This window comes from Neoarius graeffei, chromosome 27 (genome assembly GCF_027579695.1).
Source record: "Neoarius graeffei isolate fNeoGra1 chromosome 27, fNeoGra1.pri, whole genome shotgun sequence".
In the NCBI taxonomy this organism is placed as follows: Eukaryota; Metazoa; Chordata; class Actinopteri; order Siluriformes; family Ariidae; genus Neoarius; species Neoarius graeffei.
In genome coordinates, this window is record NC_083595.1 from 48,667,045 (window position 1) to 48,683,991 (window position 16,947).

Consider the following 16,947-nt stretch of genomic DNA (forward strand, 5'->3'; position numbering starts at 1 on the left):
GTCATTGTGATATATGTTTATTTCTGTAATATCTCACAAAATAGGCCATTCTGTAGCTGGGAAGTTATTTAATTAATTTGAGAGGATTAAAGCAAACAATGTGCATGAAATCGCTCGCTTCATGCAGTCAAGCAGACAGAGGAAGTCCGTGTGTGTGCGCATGCGCAGGTTTACCTTTGAGCGTGCACTGACGGTTCCATCATTCTGTCACTAAACGAACAGCTGATCACACCGAGGTGCTCGCTGAGCGCCTATATTTATTAGTTTGGTCCTGCATTTCCTTTCCTTTGTATATAACATAATGTCTTTTCTTCTCACTTTCTTTCCATTACTGTAATCGCTCTTTCACGCTTCATTCGCACACTCATGTCCTCCATTTTTCTCTCCTGTTTCAAATTTGTATCCCACAATGCTTTGTGCGAACGGGGAAAGCCCACCACGTGATGCATGACGTAGTATCTTGTATTGGGTCATGGTGAAGCAGGAAAAAATAGCTGAGAATTTAGGGCCACGTGGCCTTAAATTCATGAATTGTTCTATTTTAAAAACTAATAAAATTGGAAGTCTGTGATTTGAATTCAGTAGCTTTCGGTCCACGAAACAAAAATAATTGGATGTCAGGGAAAATTCTGTTTATGACCTACACTTGAAAAATCTGAAAGGCAGTCTAGCTTTAATCATCACAGCACTGCAAATCTACATATGACAACATAAAGTGCAAGAGTGCAGCAAGTGCAAACATTGCAGACAAGAAACTACACACAACATAAAGTGCAAACATCGACAACATAAAGTGCAGACAACAAGGACAGTGCAAAAATGACAACTAGCACAAACGGACAGTGCAATGCCAATCAGTACTACACCTGTTACTGTTAATGTGTGGAAAGTTGAGTGTGCGTTATGAGGTAGTATATGCAAAAAGACATAAATAGATGTAAACATTGTGTTTGTGAAAAATAATTGTAAACACTGTAAACATACAAAGATGCATCATGTAAAGGTTTACGTATTTGTTGGCGAACGCTAATAGGCACACAATGAATGAGAAAAAAAGTTAATTTTGTCAGCGTTCTTCTTGGCAAGCCTTATTAGATAAAAGGCTTTAGACTTTTATCTAATCTTTCATCTATACCTATAGGACTCGAAATGACCCAGTGACACACTTATTTTTTTAGATTTTATGAATAAAATTCTAAAAAAAAAAAATTAAAAACATGGATGCACATCCATCCATGGATGATCCATCCATTTTCTATGTCGCTTATTGATTGCAGGTCATAAGGTGTGAGCTGGAGCCAATCCCAGGTGACACTGGGCAAGAGGCGGGGTTCACCCTGGACAGGTCGCCAATATATCACGAGGCTATTTTACAGTTATTCCAGGAAACCGAATCGTACATGAGCTGATATCATTGTACGTAGCACCAAGTTGACCATAAGCCATGTACAACCAGATTGAGTGGAATAACTGTTTTATTCTATCCACATTCACTGGATTTTGAGAAACGGAGCATTTTTTATTTTTATTTTTTGCAAATTCGATCAATAAAAACTTTATACAAAACGTCCGACAAAATCATTTCCGCTTAGGATGTAAACAAACCGGCGAAATAACAGTAGCAAATTGTGAAAAAATACGATAATAATAATAATAATAATTCTTGAAAAATAAAAAAGATACGTTCTTACCATCAAAAACTTTCATTCCATATTTTGTTGCTGCTTTTTTTGTATTTTGGGGGTTTTGTTTTCGAGTAGCATTTTTATTTCGTCCTTGGTTGGTTCAGCAACACGCTCCGCCATTTTGTTTTTCTCTCCTCACAGTATATGAGCTGATAGCCTAGTAGTAGAGTAGCCAATCAGAGCACATATCCAGTGAATGTGGACAGAATAAATATCAATATATATCACAGACAACCATTTAGACTTACATTCACACCTCTGGGCAATTTAGAGAAGCCAGTTGACCAAATCCAGAGGTCTTTGGCCTGTGGGAGGAAAGCGGAGGACCCAGAGGAAAAAAGCATACCATACTCCACACAGAAACACACAGTGCTGCTAAGCTCTGCACCACCGTGCCGCCCACATGAACACACAATCGAATCTAATTACTATTGACTAATGACTCAACGTCCAATTAGATATTAAACATTTTTTTCCTCCCCAGTAAATAGTCCACTGAATCAAACTGGGTGTCTGGACTCAGAGTACATTGAACTTTGTGCAGCACTGATATTAGACACTAGATGGCGCGGTAGGATTGTGTAGTGCAGCAGAACATCAAAGCAATACTTGATCAGCATGGTGTACATGTAAAATTTTTTTAAAGCAAATTCAAACAGTACAGTAATATAACAACTATAGAATATACATAATAAATGTAGAATATGCTATAAATTATCTCAAAAAAGGGGTACCAAAGGTACTAAAGGTACTTTCCTTATTACTCTGTGGTGCTTTCTTGTACGTTTAGTTTGTATCTATTATATGGTAATATGAATGTACTCTGATTTACCTTTAACCTCTTAAGGCCCAAACTGTTTTTTCACATGCATTTTTTATTTCTCTTTGCTATTTGGGCTTATTAGAACCTGATTAGAATAAAAACTAAGCATCATCTTTTGATAAGATGTACTTTTAGAGAAAAAGTATGTCCACATATGTGGATTCTTGTTCCGAATTTCCATAAAGTGCTGTCCACGCATGTGACCGCTAAGCCCTAGGAGGTTAAAAATGATTTAAGGTGCATAACTGAACCTGATGGGCGGCACGGTGGTGTAGTAGTTAGCGCTGTCGCCTCATAGCAAGAAGGTCCGGGTTCGAGCCCCGTGGCTGGTGAGGGCCTTTCTGTGCAGAGTTTGTATGTTCTCCCCATGGATTTCCTCCGGGTGCTCCGGTTTCCCCCACAGACATGCAGGTTAGGTTAACTGGTGACTCTAAATTGACCGTAGGTGTGAATGGTTGTCTGTGTCTATGTGTCAGCCCTGTGATGACCTGGCGACTTGTCCAGGGTGTACCCCGCCTTTCGCCCGTAGTCAGCTGGGATAGGTTCCAGCTTGCCTGCGACCCTGTAGGACAGGATAAAGTGGCTAGAGATAATGAGAGATGAGAACTGAATCTGAAAGACCATTCTCATTATTGTACCTTTAATAACTTTTGAGAGTAATATCCTAAAGGTAGACTCCAGAACCCTCCATCCATTATCTCTAGCCGCTTTATCCTGTCCTACAGGGTCACAGGCAAGCTGGAGCCTATCCCAGCTGACTATGGGCGAGAGGCGGGGTACACCCTGGACAAGTCATCAGGTCATTGCAGGGCTGACCCATAGACAACCATTCACACCTACGGTCAATTTAGAGCCACCAATTAACCTAACCTGCATGTCATTGGACTGTAGGGGAAACCGGAGCACCCGGAGGAAACCCACATGGGCAGAACATGCAAACTCCACACAGAAAGGCCCTCGCTGGCTGCTGGACTCGAACCCAGAACCTTCTTGCTGTGAGGCAACAGTGCTAACCACTACACCACCATGCTGCCCTCCAGGAACCTTTCCTGGTAAAAGATAACACTAATGTTACAAAATATGATTCTGAAAAGTACCATCCAGGGATAAGGAAAGCGTTTAGTACCTTTTTTTCTTCTGAAAATGTAAAAAGGTGCAAAAATCCAAAGGAAATGGCACTTCTTTATATAAACCCAGAACATGGGAAGGTTATTGTCTTTTAGCAGTGACATATCAGTTAATCACCATGGTGCAGTGAAGTGTACTGTCACCTGGTTCGAACCTGGGAGTTTCACATATTCTAGCCATGTCTATGTGGGTTTCCTTTGGGGGTCTCAACCTCACAAAAACATGCTAGAAGGTGCTTTGGTGACTAACTTGCCCTGATGGTGGATATGTGTGTGTGCATGGTGCTGGATGGACCGGTTTCACAACAGGGGTGTATTCCCACCTTGAGCCTAGTGTTCCAGGGATAGATCCAACCAGACCATGACCAGGATAAAGCATGTACTGAAACTGAATGGATAGATCAATAAATAAATAGAGATTATTTAACATTTAATAATAATTACCCCAATATTTAAGGTTCAATCTCTATCAATTTTCACTGGTACATACTGTATTGATTTTGAAACCCTTTTTCCAAAAAAAAAAAAATTAATGTAACTGTGGCAGTGGGGGCGTGGTCAAGCGTCGGTCTGTGACCGGAGGGCGGAGTCAGGGAAGGTAAGTGGCAGAATCACTGCACCTGAGGTTGATTAATGTTTGTGTGTATTCCCCAGTGACCGCACCCTATTTAAGGAGGAGATCGAGAGCAGAGGGGGCTCTCTCCCGACCAGAACACGTGTGTGTGGCATGTGTGTATATAGTTATATATGAATAAATGTGTAGAAGCTGAAAAGCTGTCAATAAAAGAGTGATTGAGAACTCGGTACTGGCCTGCCGTGCTTCTGTGCTCCACCCACCTAGAACGCTTGTTACCGTGGTGCCGAAACCCAGGACGGAGCGCAGGAGAGAACAGCCCCATGGAGTCCTCCCCCTTCAAGGACCTGGTCCATGCCCTCGCCACGGCCCAACAGAGCCAGCACCAGGCGCTGGTCGCCCTCCGGGAAGAACAGGAGCGAAGGTTCGAGGCCCTGGTGCTGGTGCAGCAGGAAGATCGCTGGGCGTTCCGGCACCTACTCGTGTCGGCGGGGTCCACCACCTCCACCGCCGCGGGCCCTTCCCACCTCACCCTGATGAAGATGGGCCTGCACGGCGACCCCGAGGCCTTCCTCGTTCTCTTTGAGCAGGCAGCAGAGGCGTGGGGTTGGCCGGTGGAACAGGGCGCGGCGTGCCTCCTCCCCCTCCTCACGGGCGAGGCACAGCTGGCCATGCTACAGCTCCCCGCCGACAGCCGGCTGGTCTATGCAGACCTCCGCAGGGCCGTCCTCCAGCGTGTGGGTCGCACTCCGGAGCAGCAGCGGCAGCGCTTCTGCGCCTGGAGGAGGTCGGCTGGCCGTTCGTGTTTGGCCAGCAACTCCGGGACACCTGCCACCGGTGGCTGAGGGCCGACAACCGCAACGCTGAGGAGATCATCGATCTGGTGGCGCTGGAGCAGTTCGTCACTCGACTTCCAGAGGGAACCGCGGAGTGGGTCCAGTGCCATCGTGCCCCATTCCCCCACCGTGGAGGCGGGGGCCGGCTCCACCCCAACCGGCCCGCCGCACCCGCGGTGTCCTATCTTCTCCTACTTCCGTGTCTGTGTCTTCCCCCCCTCAGGTGAGTGATATCCGGAACACCGGTGCAGAGAGAGAGCCCGGGCCGGTGTCCTTGCGCTGCGGGGAGCCGGGGCACCTCCAGCATCAGTGCTCGGCGATGGAGGTGGGCACGGTGGTTCGGATCCCCGACGCGCCAGGAGCCGCCCTCGATTGGGCCAGAGCGTATCACATACCGGTGAGTATCCAAGGGGATACGTATCAGGCTTTGGTGGATTCCGGCTGCTCAGACCTCAGTCCACCAAAGCCTGGTGCAAGACGAGGCATTGGGGGGAGCACAATTGGTGAAGGTGTTGTGTGTACACGGGGATGTTCACAGCTACCCTTTAGTGTCAGTTCACATTCTGTTTCGAGGGGAGAAATTTATAGTAAAGGCAGCGGTTAATCCTCGCCTCACCCACTCTATAATTTTGGGGACTGATTGGCCGGGATTTTGGGATTTAATGAGTCATCTAGTGAAGAGTGGGTCCTGCCATAGTTTAATAAGGGGAGGTCCCGGTGTCATGTTAGCGGGAGCAGCTGTCACAGAGCTGTCTATGTCAGCTCCACGTCAGAGTGAGGAGCCGCCGGCCCCTCCTCTCTCTGTTGGGGAATCCCTTGCGGATTTCCCATTAGAGCAGTCGCGAGACGAGACTCTACGGCATGCATTTGACCAAGTGAGAGTAATCGATGGTCAAATGCTCCAGCCAAATGCCACCCCGTCCTTCCCCTACTTCGCGATTATGAAGGATAGATTATACCAAGTGATGCAGGACACTCAAACGAAAGAGCAAATCATGCAGCTTTTGATTCCAAAGAGCCGCCGGGAATTGGTATTCCAGGCGGCTCACTTTAATCCCATGGCTGGACACTTAGGGCAGGATAAAACACTAGCCCGAATAATGGCCCAGTTCTATTGGCCAGGGATTCACGGCGATGTCCGTAGGTGGTGTACGGCGTGCCGCGAATGCCAGTTAGTAAATCCAGTGGCCATTCCAAAAGCGCCTCTGCGCCCTCTACCATTAATCGAGACCCCGTTCAAAAGAATTGGGATGGATCTCGTCGGGCCATTAGATCGGTCAGCACGAGGATACCGCTTTATATTAGTTCTAGTGGACTATGCAACGCGATACCCGGAAGCAGTGCCTCTTCGCAATATCTCAGCACGCAGTATTGTGGAGGCACTCTTCCGTGTCATCTCCCGAGTTGGAATCCCGAAAGAGATTCTGACTGACCAAGGCACCTCGTTTATGTCACGTACACTAAAGGAACTGTATAAGTTGTTGGGGATTAAGCCGATCCGCACCAGCGTTTATCACCCACAAACGGACGGTTTAGTTGAACGGTTCAATTGCACCCTCAAAAATATAATTAAAAAATTCGTAAGTGAGGATGCACGTAATTGGGATAAGTGGCTCGAACCCTTGTTGTTTTCAGTGCGAGAGGTCCCCCAAGCCTCCACGGGGTTCTCCCCATTTGAATTGTTATATGGGCGTAAGCTGCACAGCATTCTAGATGTGCTGCGGGAAAATTGGGAGGAGGGACCTTCACAAAGTAAAAATGAAATCCAATACGTTATTGACCTGCGCGCAAAACTCCACACACTCGCCCACCTAACCCAGGAGAATTTGCGGCAGGCCCAAGAATGACAAACCTGCCTGTACAACAAGGGTACGCGCCTCAGGGAGTTCGCACCGGGAGATAAAGTACTCGTACTGTTGCCCACATCGAGCTCTAAATTAATCACCAGGTGGCAAGGACCCTTTGAGGTCACATGGCGAGTCGGGGACGTCGACTATGAGGTGAGGCGAACGGACAGGGGTGGGGCGTTACAGGTATACCACCTCAATCTGTTAAAATGTTGGAGCGAGGAGGTCCCCGTGGCGCTGGTGTCGGTGGTTCCTGAGAAGGCGGAGCTGGGGCCGGAGGTTCAAAAGGGAAAATTGGCATCACCCACCGCTCCGGTCCCCTGTGGAGCCCACCTCTCACCGACCCAGCTCGCGGAGGTCACCAGGTTGCAAACAGAATTTTCTGACGTGTTCTCGCCCCTGCCCGGCCGCACCCACCTCATAGAACACCACATTGAGACACCCCTGGGGGTGGTAGTGTGTAGCCGCCCTTACAGACTGCCTGAACACAAGAAAAAGGTGGTTCGGGAAGAACTCGAGACCATGCTCGAAATGGGCATTGTCGAGGAGTCCCACAGTGACTGGAGCAGTCCGGTGGTCTTGGTACCCAAGGCCGACGGGTCGGTCCGGTTCTGTGTAGACTATAGAAAAGTCAATGCGGTGTCTAAATTCGACACGTACCCAATGCCTCGTATTGATGAGTTCCTCGATCAACTAGGCACAGCTCGCTTTTACTCGACACTGGATTTGTCAAAGAGTTATTGGCAGATCCCCTTGACTCCATTATCCTGAGAAAAAACGGCCTTTTCCACACCGTTCGGCTTACACCAGTTTGTCACACTTCCTTTTGGGCTGTTTGGGGCACCCGCTACGTTTCAGCGGCTGATGGATAGGGTCCTCCGCCCCTACGCCACCTATGCTGACGTGTACCTTGACGACATCATTATTTATAGTAATGACTGTCCGCAGCACCTACAACACCTGAAGGCCGTCCTTAGGTCGCTGAGGCAGGCGGGTCTCACAGCCAACCCGAAGAAGTGTGCAATTGGGCGGGTGGAAGTACGGTATCTGGGCTTCCACTTAGGCAATGGGCAGGTGCGTCCCCAAATTAACAAGACTGCAGCGATTGCGGCCTGCCCGAGGCCCAAGACCAAAAAGGGGGTGAGACAGTTCCTGGGGCTGGCTGGCTATTATCGTAGGTTTATACCTAATTATTCGGACGTCACCAGCCCGCTGACTGATCTCACTAAAAAGGGGGCACCAGATCCGGTCCAGTGGACGGAGCAATGCCAGCGGGCTTTTTCTGAGGTAAAGGCTGCACTGTGTGAGGGGCCACTGTTACACTCCCCTGACTTTTCTCTCCCTTTTATATTGCAGACGGATGCGTCGGACAGAGGGCTGGGGGCTGTCTTGTCCCAGGAGGTGGAGGGGGAGGATCGCCCAGTGCTGTACATAACTTGTAAGCTGTCAGTGTGTGAGGGGTGCTACAGCACCATAGAGAAGGAGTGCCTGGCCATCAAGTGGGCGGTCCTCGCCCTCCGTTACTACCTGCTGGGACGCCCTTTCACCCTCTGTTCGGACCACGCGCCCCTCCAGTGGCTCCACCGCATGAAGGATGCCAATGCGTGGATTACCCGTTGGTATCTGGCACTCCAACCCTTTAACTTCAAGGTGGTCCACAGGCCGGGGGCGCAGATGGTTGTGGCGGACTTCCTCTCCCGTCAAGGGGAGGGGGGGAGTCGGCTGCAGGCTGGACGGCTGCCCGGCCTGAGTCGGGCGGTGGGGGTATGTGGCAGTGGGGGCGTGGTCAAGCGCCGGTCTGTGACCGGAGGGCAGAGTCATGGAAGGTAAGTGGCAGAATCACTGCACCTGAGGTTGATTAATGTTTGTGTGTCTTCCCCAGTGACCGCGCCCTATTTAAGGAGGAGAGCGAGAGCAGAGGGGGCTCTCTCCCGACCAGAACACGTGTGTGTGGCGTGTGTGTGTGTGTGTATAGTTATATATGAATAAACGTGTAGAAGCTGAAAAGCTGTCAATAAAAGAGTGATTGAGAACTCAGTACTGGCCTGCCATGCTTCTGTGCTCCACCCACCTAGAACGCTTGTTACAGTAACATTAACTAGATAGAGACCGTGACTAAAGTCATGGTAATTTGCGTTAGCTGTTCCAAACCAGGACGTCTGGTCACCGTACCCTATAGATCCGGAATGGTAAGAGATAGAGAATGATGCTTAGTGAGGAAAAGTTGCGCCCTGCCACCCTGAACAAAATAAAAAAAAAAAACTGATTGAAAAAATCATGAAAATTGACAGGTATAAATGATTGAAAAAATCCTGTTTCATGGATCATTCCGGTTTGGTGATCCAGATCAGCACCAAAAGTCATAGCAACATAATTCAGCTCAGAGGTGTTCTTCATGTGAAAGTCAATGATGATTGGTTGAAACCTGAGGGAGAAATAGCATCCTAAAAACGTAATAATAATAATAATAATAAAGTAGAAAGATCCTGAGTGAGAGTAACAATTTGTGCCAGCGCTGCTAGTGCAAATTAGTAAATGACTAAAACAGCATGTCAGTGAGTTCCTGCTGTGTGTGTGTGTGTTTAAAAAACAGTCTGCATATTTTTTAAACCATTGTCTAGACTGGGAGGGCGTTTTAAAGTGAGAGATGGTGTCCTCTGTGTGGCCTACAGCACGCCTGAACTGAACGTGTGAAAAATTCATACCAGCTCTTTGCTGTCAACGATGAAACCGTCTCCGTGCTGTCCATGCTTTTCTTTTCTTCGCTCCACTGTCCCGAGACCATTCCTCCTCTCTTTCTCATAGCTGAATGAATCATTTTCACAGATCTGTCTCGCTGTGGCCCGGCAGCGAGTGACACGCGCTCAGATATAACCAGAAGACAGACGCTGTGGGAGGAATTAAGCCTGACTGTGTCACATACACTGCACATGAAGTGCAAGCTTGTGCAGTTTTGTTTAACCGCTTGTCAGTTGTATGCTACTGAGCATTCTTCTGTCTGACAGCTGTTGAAAATCCTACAAGGTTCCATTCAACTAGAAACCGTCCGATGCGGCTTTCATCACTGGTGGTCCGTGTGTATCACTGCAGGCTGGAGAGATGTCATGAAGAGGGAACTGGAGAGTGTTTTATTGTTAGCCAAAGGATGCACAGGGACTTATTCCTTCCTCTCTTATCCTTCCTGTTTCTTATCATTAACAGTACACTGACAAATAATATCGGCTGGCTTTTTTTTCATGGTCTCCCTTAGCAAAAAGAAGTTTATTCAAGTGTACTATGAGTATACTTATTTTTTACTAAAACTGAGGAAATATACTTGAAGTTGACTTTTTATAAACTATATTTTATATACGTAAGAATAGTATAGTGAAGTATACTTGACTTATACTGAAAAGTATAAACAAAAGTCTAAGACTAAGTACATTAATACTAAGACTTACACTTATACTTTAATACTAAAACTTATACTTTAGTATACTTTTTACGTTTTTCTGCCACAAAGTACTAATACTTAGTATATCTTGCTCCAAGTGCATAATAAGGTCAAGTCATTGACTCATGCTTAACATTTAATTTATATATTAATATAATGTAATGCTGGAGTTTAAAACTTTACAGTATATAGTATGTGTGCTCAATTGCATTATCTTTATGTACCTTAAAATCATACACAAAAACAGAAAACCTTTTGACTTATTTATTTTTGGTTCCAAAGGTGTGCACTTTTCTTTTACCTTTTTTGACAAGGAAGGACTTTAGTTCTCAGTTGAAGATGCTATGTTTACATTTTTACAAGCATATGCACAAGTTTTGCTTTACCACTTTTTACAAATAAAGACTTGATCTTGGAGAGACCATTATGTTTACATGCAATGAAAAATTATGGTTTATGATATTGCATGGACGGTTGTCAAGACAACATGATGTCACACATCGGAGACGTAAAACTTCCACGCTAGTGAGTGACTGTGACAATTTGTAAACAAACATGGCCGCCAGATTTGCTGTTTTGTTAAATATGGAAGATTTTGAGAGAATTTTGAAAGAGAAAGACACATTGAACACCCGAAAGGAATATGTATGAATAATAATAATAATAATAATAATAATAATAATAATAATAATAATATTGGCTGGCTTTTTTTCCATGGTCTATCAGATATATTCCATTCAGCTAGCATGATATTGAACAAGTCGAAGATGAGTAGCTGAATGGAATATATCCCTTAGCAAAAAGTAGTATACTTAAAGTTCATTTTATTAAGTATGCTTCAGTATAAGTATAGCAAGTATACTACAGACCATGTACTTTTAGTATACTAGAAAGTATACAAATTTAATACTTTTTCGGACTAAATTGGAACATTTCAAGTTTATAAAAGTATACTGTAAAGTTCATTTTAAGTTTGCAAAAGTACACTTTAAAGTATACAACAAGTACACTCATCTATATACTATCAATGTACTTGGTATATCCCTCTCGTATGCTTAAAGTATACCACAAGTACACTTATCGATATACTGCCATTGTACTAGTTATATACTTTGAGTCCCTATTTTTAGTTGATTATTGTATACTTTAAGTATACTGTTATAAACGTTGGTTATTTCACTAGTTTACTTGTTATACTTTAAGTTTGCTTGGCATATTACTTGTAGCTTACTATTTACAGTGGGTACGGAAAGTATTCAGACCCCTTTAAATTTTTCACTCTTTGTTTCATTGCAGCCATTTGCTAAAATCAAAAAAGTTCATTTTATTTCTCATTAATGTACACTCAGCACCCCATCTTGACAGGAAAAAAACAGAAATGTAGAAATTTTTGCAAATTTATTAAAAAAGAAAAACTGAAACATGGGGCGGCACGGTGGTGTAGTGGTTAGCGCTGTCGCCTCACAGCAAGAAGGTCCTGGGTTCGAGCCCCGGGGCCGGCGAGGGCCCTTCTGTGCGGAGTTTGCATGTTCTCCCCGTGTCCGCGTGGGTTTCCTCCGGGTGCTCCGGTTTCCCCCACAGTCCAAAGACATGCAGGTTAGGTTAACTGGTGACTCTAAATTGACCGTAGGTGTGAATGTGAGTGTGAATGGTTGTCTGTGTCTATGTGTCAGCCCTGTGATGACCTGGCGACTTGTCCAGGGTGTACCCCGCCTTTCACCCGTAGTCAGCTGGGATAGGCTCCAGCTTGCCTGCGACCCTGTAGAAGGATAAAGCGGCTAGAGATAATGAGATGAGATGAAACTGAAATATCACATGGTGATAAGTATTCAGACCCTTTGCTGTGACACTCATATTTAACTCACATGCTGTCCATTTCTTCTGATCCTCCTTGAGATGGTTCTACTCCTTCATTGGAGTCCAGCTGTGTTTAAATAAACTGATTGGACTTGATTAGGAAAGGCACACACCTGTCTATATAAGACCTTACAGCTCACAGTGCATGTCAGAGCAAATGAGAATCATGAGGTCGAAGGAACTGCCCAAGGAGCTCAGAGACAGAATTGTGGCAAGGCACAGATCTGGCCAAGGTTACAAAAGAATTTCTGCAGCACTCAAGGTTCCTAAAAGCACAGTGGCCTCCATAATCCTTAAATGGAAGAAGTTTGGGACGACCAGAACACTTACTAGACCTGTCCGTCCAGCCAAACTGAGCAATCGTGGGAGAAGAGCCTTGGTGAGAGAGGTGAAGAAGAACCCAAAGATCACTGTGGCTGAGCTCCAGAGATGCAGTAGGGAGATGGGAGAAAGTTCCACAAAGTCAACTATCACTGCAGCCCTCCACCAGTCGGGGCTTTATGGCAGAGTGGCCCGATGGAAGCCTCTCCTCAGTGCAAGACATATGAAAGTCCGCATAGAGTTTGCCAAAAAACACATGAAGGACTCCCAGACTATGAGAAATAAGATTCTCTGGTCTGATGAGACAAAGGTTGAATTTTTTGGCGTTAATTCTAAGCGGTATGTGTGGAGAAAACCAGGCACTGCTCATCACCTGCCCATTACAATCCCAACAGTGAAACATGGTGGTGGCAGCATCATGCTATGGGGGTGTTTTTCAGCTGCAGGGACAGGACGACTGGTTGCAATTGAAGGAAAGATGAATGTGGCCAAGTACAGAGATATCCTGGAAGAAAACCTCTTCCAGAGTGCTCAGGACCTCAGACTGGGCCAAAGGTTCACCTTCCAACAAGACAATGACCCTAAGCACACAGCTAAAATAACAAAGGAGTGGCTTCGGAACAACTCTGTGACCATTCTTGACTGGCCCAGCCAGAGCCCTGACCTAAACCCAATTGAGCATCTCTGGAGAGACCTGAAAATGGCTGTCCACCAACGTTCACCATCCAACCTGACAGAACTGGAGAGGATCTGCAAGGAAGAATGGCAGAGGATCCCCAAATCCAGATGTGAAAACTTGTTGCATCATTCCCAAGAAGACTCATGGCTGTACTAGCTCAAAAAGGTGCTTCTACTCAATACTGAGCAAAGGGTCTGAATACTTATGACCATGTGATATTTCAGTTTTTCTTTTTTAATAAATTTGCAAAAATTTCTACATTTCTGTTTTTTTCCTGTCAAGATGGGGTGCTGAGTGTACATTAATGAGAAATAAAATGAACTTTTTTGATTTTAGCAAATGGCTACAATGAAACAAAGAGTGAAAAATTTAAAGGGGTCTGAATACTTTCCGTACCCACTGTATATACTGGAAATATACTCCTTAAAGTATTCTTAAAGTTTACTCATACTGTATGTACACAAGAGTGTGATGCATTTACAAAATCACAAGACAGAATGTTGAAAACAAGTTTGATATATTTTAAAACATTTCAAAAACAAAGACCTATGAAATCAAGTCCTTCCTTACTGGAGAAAATGAAAGGAAAAAGTGCACATTTGCATGCAAAAATGTAAACATAATGGTCTCCCCAAGATCAAGTCCTTATTTGTAAAAAGTGGTAAAGCAAAACTTGTGCATATGCTTATAAAAATGTAAACATAGCGTCTTCAACTGAGAACTAAAGTCCTTCCTTGTCAAAAAAGGTAAAAGAAAAGTGCACACCTTTGGAACCAAAAATAAATAAGTCAAAAGTTTTTCTGTTTTTGTGTATGATTTTAAGGTACATAAAGATAATGCAATTGAGCACACATACCATACTATATACTGTAAAGTTTTAAACTCCAGCATTACATTATATTAATCTCATCTCTCATCTCATTATCTGTAGCCGCTTTATCCTGTTCTACAGGGTCGCAGGCAAGCTGGAGCCTATCCCAGCTGACTACGGGCGAAAGGCGGGGTACACCCTGGACAAGTCGCCAGGTCATCACAGGGCTGACACATAACAGACAACCATTCACACTCACATTCACACCTACGGCCAATTTAGAGCCACCAGTTAACCTAACCTGCATGTCTTTGGACTGTGGGGGAAACCGGAGCACCCGGAGGAAACCCACGCGGACACGGGGAGAACATGTAAACTCTGCACAGAAAGGCCCTCGCCGGCCATGGGGCTCGAACCCGGACCTTCTTGCTGTGAGGCGACAGCGCTAACCACTACACCACCGTGCCACCCACATTATATTAATATATAAATTAAATGTTAAGCATGAGTCAATGACTTGACCTTATTATGCACTTGGAGCAAGATATACTAAGTATTAGTACTTTGTGGCAGAAAGACGTAAAAAGTATACTAAAGTATAAGTCTTAGTATTAATGTACTTAGTCTTAGACTTTTGTTTATACTTTTCAGTATAAGCCAAGTATACTTCACTATACTATTCTTAAGTATATAAAATATAGTTTATAAAAAGTCAACTTCAAATATACTTCCTCAGTTTTAGTAAAAAATAAGTATACTCATAGTGCACTTGAATAAACTTCTTTTTGCTAAGGGTAGGATATCAGCTCATATACTGTGAGTAGAGAAAAACAAAATGGTGGTGCGTGTTACTGAACCAACCGAGGACAAAATAAAAACTCTACTCAAAAACACCCTCCCCCCCCCAAAAAAAGCAACAAAATATGGAATAAAAGTATTTGATGGTACTGTAAGAACATCCTTTTGTTATTTTTCAAGAATTATTATTATCGCATTTTTCAGAAATTGCTCCTGTCATTTCGCCAGTTTGTTTACATTCTAAGCGGAAATTATTTTGTCTGACGTTTTGTATAAAGTTTTTATTTATTGAATTTGCAAAAAAGTAAAGATAAAACAGTTATTCCACTCAATCTTGTTGTACATGGCTTCTAGCGTATCAGCTCATGTATGACTCAATTTCGTGGAATAACTGTTAAATGTAGGTTCTTGTCAAAATTCATGTTTTTCTTTCTTGTTTCTGGTCACACATTTGTTCCCTAAAACCTGTCTTGGAGAGCCACAGACTTGCGTTTTCTCTTTTTAACCACATCCAGTTCAGCCCCTGAACACACCCCTGTTCAGCTAATGTGGGGAATTAGTTGTGTTGGGTATTTCTACAATAAGGAGGTGTTTAGAAATCATCACTTTTCTTCCTTTTACATGTCCAGCATTGAATAGATGCCCTTCTCCGGATCGTCTTCATTTCTATAAATTCCAATCCACTGTAAGTGACCTTGTTTATTAGAACGTGTATCTGCCTTTTGTGCATTATTGAGTCGACCATGTGAGAGATCCATCATTTATCATTCACTTCCTTGAAAACAGGAATATTCAACCCAATACTGCATTAAGACTTCCTGTCTCATTGGGTCTTCATGAGTGGCAGATAGTTTTAGAGATAAATCCTGTTTCGGTTGTATAACTACATACTATATTGCCAAGAGGCGGTGTAGTGGTTAGCATGGTCGCCTCACAGTAAGAAGGTTCCGGGTTCGAACCCAGCGGCCAGCGAGGGCCTTTCTGTGTGGAGTTTGCGTGGGTTTCCTCTAGGTGCTCCGGTTTCCCCCACAGTCCAAAGACATGCAGGTTAGGTTAACATGGGGCAGCCTTGAGCAAGGGACCGAACCCCTGACTGCTCCCCGGGCGCTCTAGTGTGGCTGCCCATTGCTCTGGGTGTGTGTTCACTGCTTCAGATGGGTTAAATGCAGAGGATGAATTTCACTGTGCTTGAAGTGTGCATGTGATGAATAAAGGTTTCTTCTTCTAAACTCTTGAAAACTGATTCATCTGAAGCTTGACTCAGATCACCCCAGGTTCCAGCTGCCGGGAAGAGCTGAACGAGTTAAGTAATGTATGTGTGTGACTCACCACCCCCATAAGAATATGTACATTCCTCCCAACACCTATAGTATGAAAATTTGGGTAAACAGGTTGATCATGATTTAGAGTTGAAATGGTTGATAATAAGAGTGTGAGGGAGATAACAGAGATGAGCAAGGACAAGAAGGTTTGAACTTTATGACGCTTCTGAGTCTGAACCACATGATACAGAGTGAAAACACAGTATGTGTGCACTGACTGCTTTCCTCCTGATCCTTTACCGTAACGGCTGCGTCATTTTGTAAGCGTTTGTACCAAGTAGTTTTCACAGACTTCTGCTAAGGACTGATTTTTGTGGTTAGGTACTCCTCTTCGCATGTACATTTCTTATTTCACAATTACTGTATGTTTTACAGTGTAAAAGTGTCTAAGCACACACACACACACACACACACACACACAGAGTTATTAATTGATTGCAGAGTGCAGAACAGACTAACGGGATACAGATCTGTTTAATAACATTTGCTGTACCTTTATGAGTTTGGATTTCTGAGATCAGAACCTGGTAGTGGTTAAAAAAAATAACATTTGATTACTTGCTTATTAAGTTTTGGATGAACTGTATATTCTCAATTTCCACCTCTGAACTTTCACGTCATTCCATCAACAACATGTCTCGAACCACAAGAATGCACCGGGAATACAGTGTGCAGATTTAATGCAGAGTGCACATACTTTCATCATCTCATCTCATCTCATTATCTCTAGCCGCTTTATCCTTCTACAGGGTCGCAGGCAAGCTGGAGCCTATCCCAGCTGACTACGGGCGAAAGGCGGGGTACACCCTGGACAAGTCGCCAGGTCATCACAGG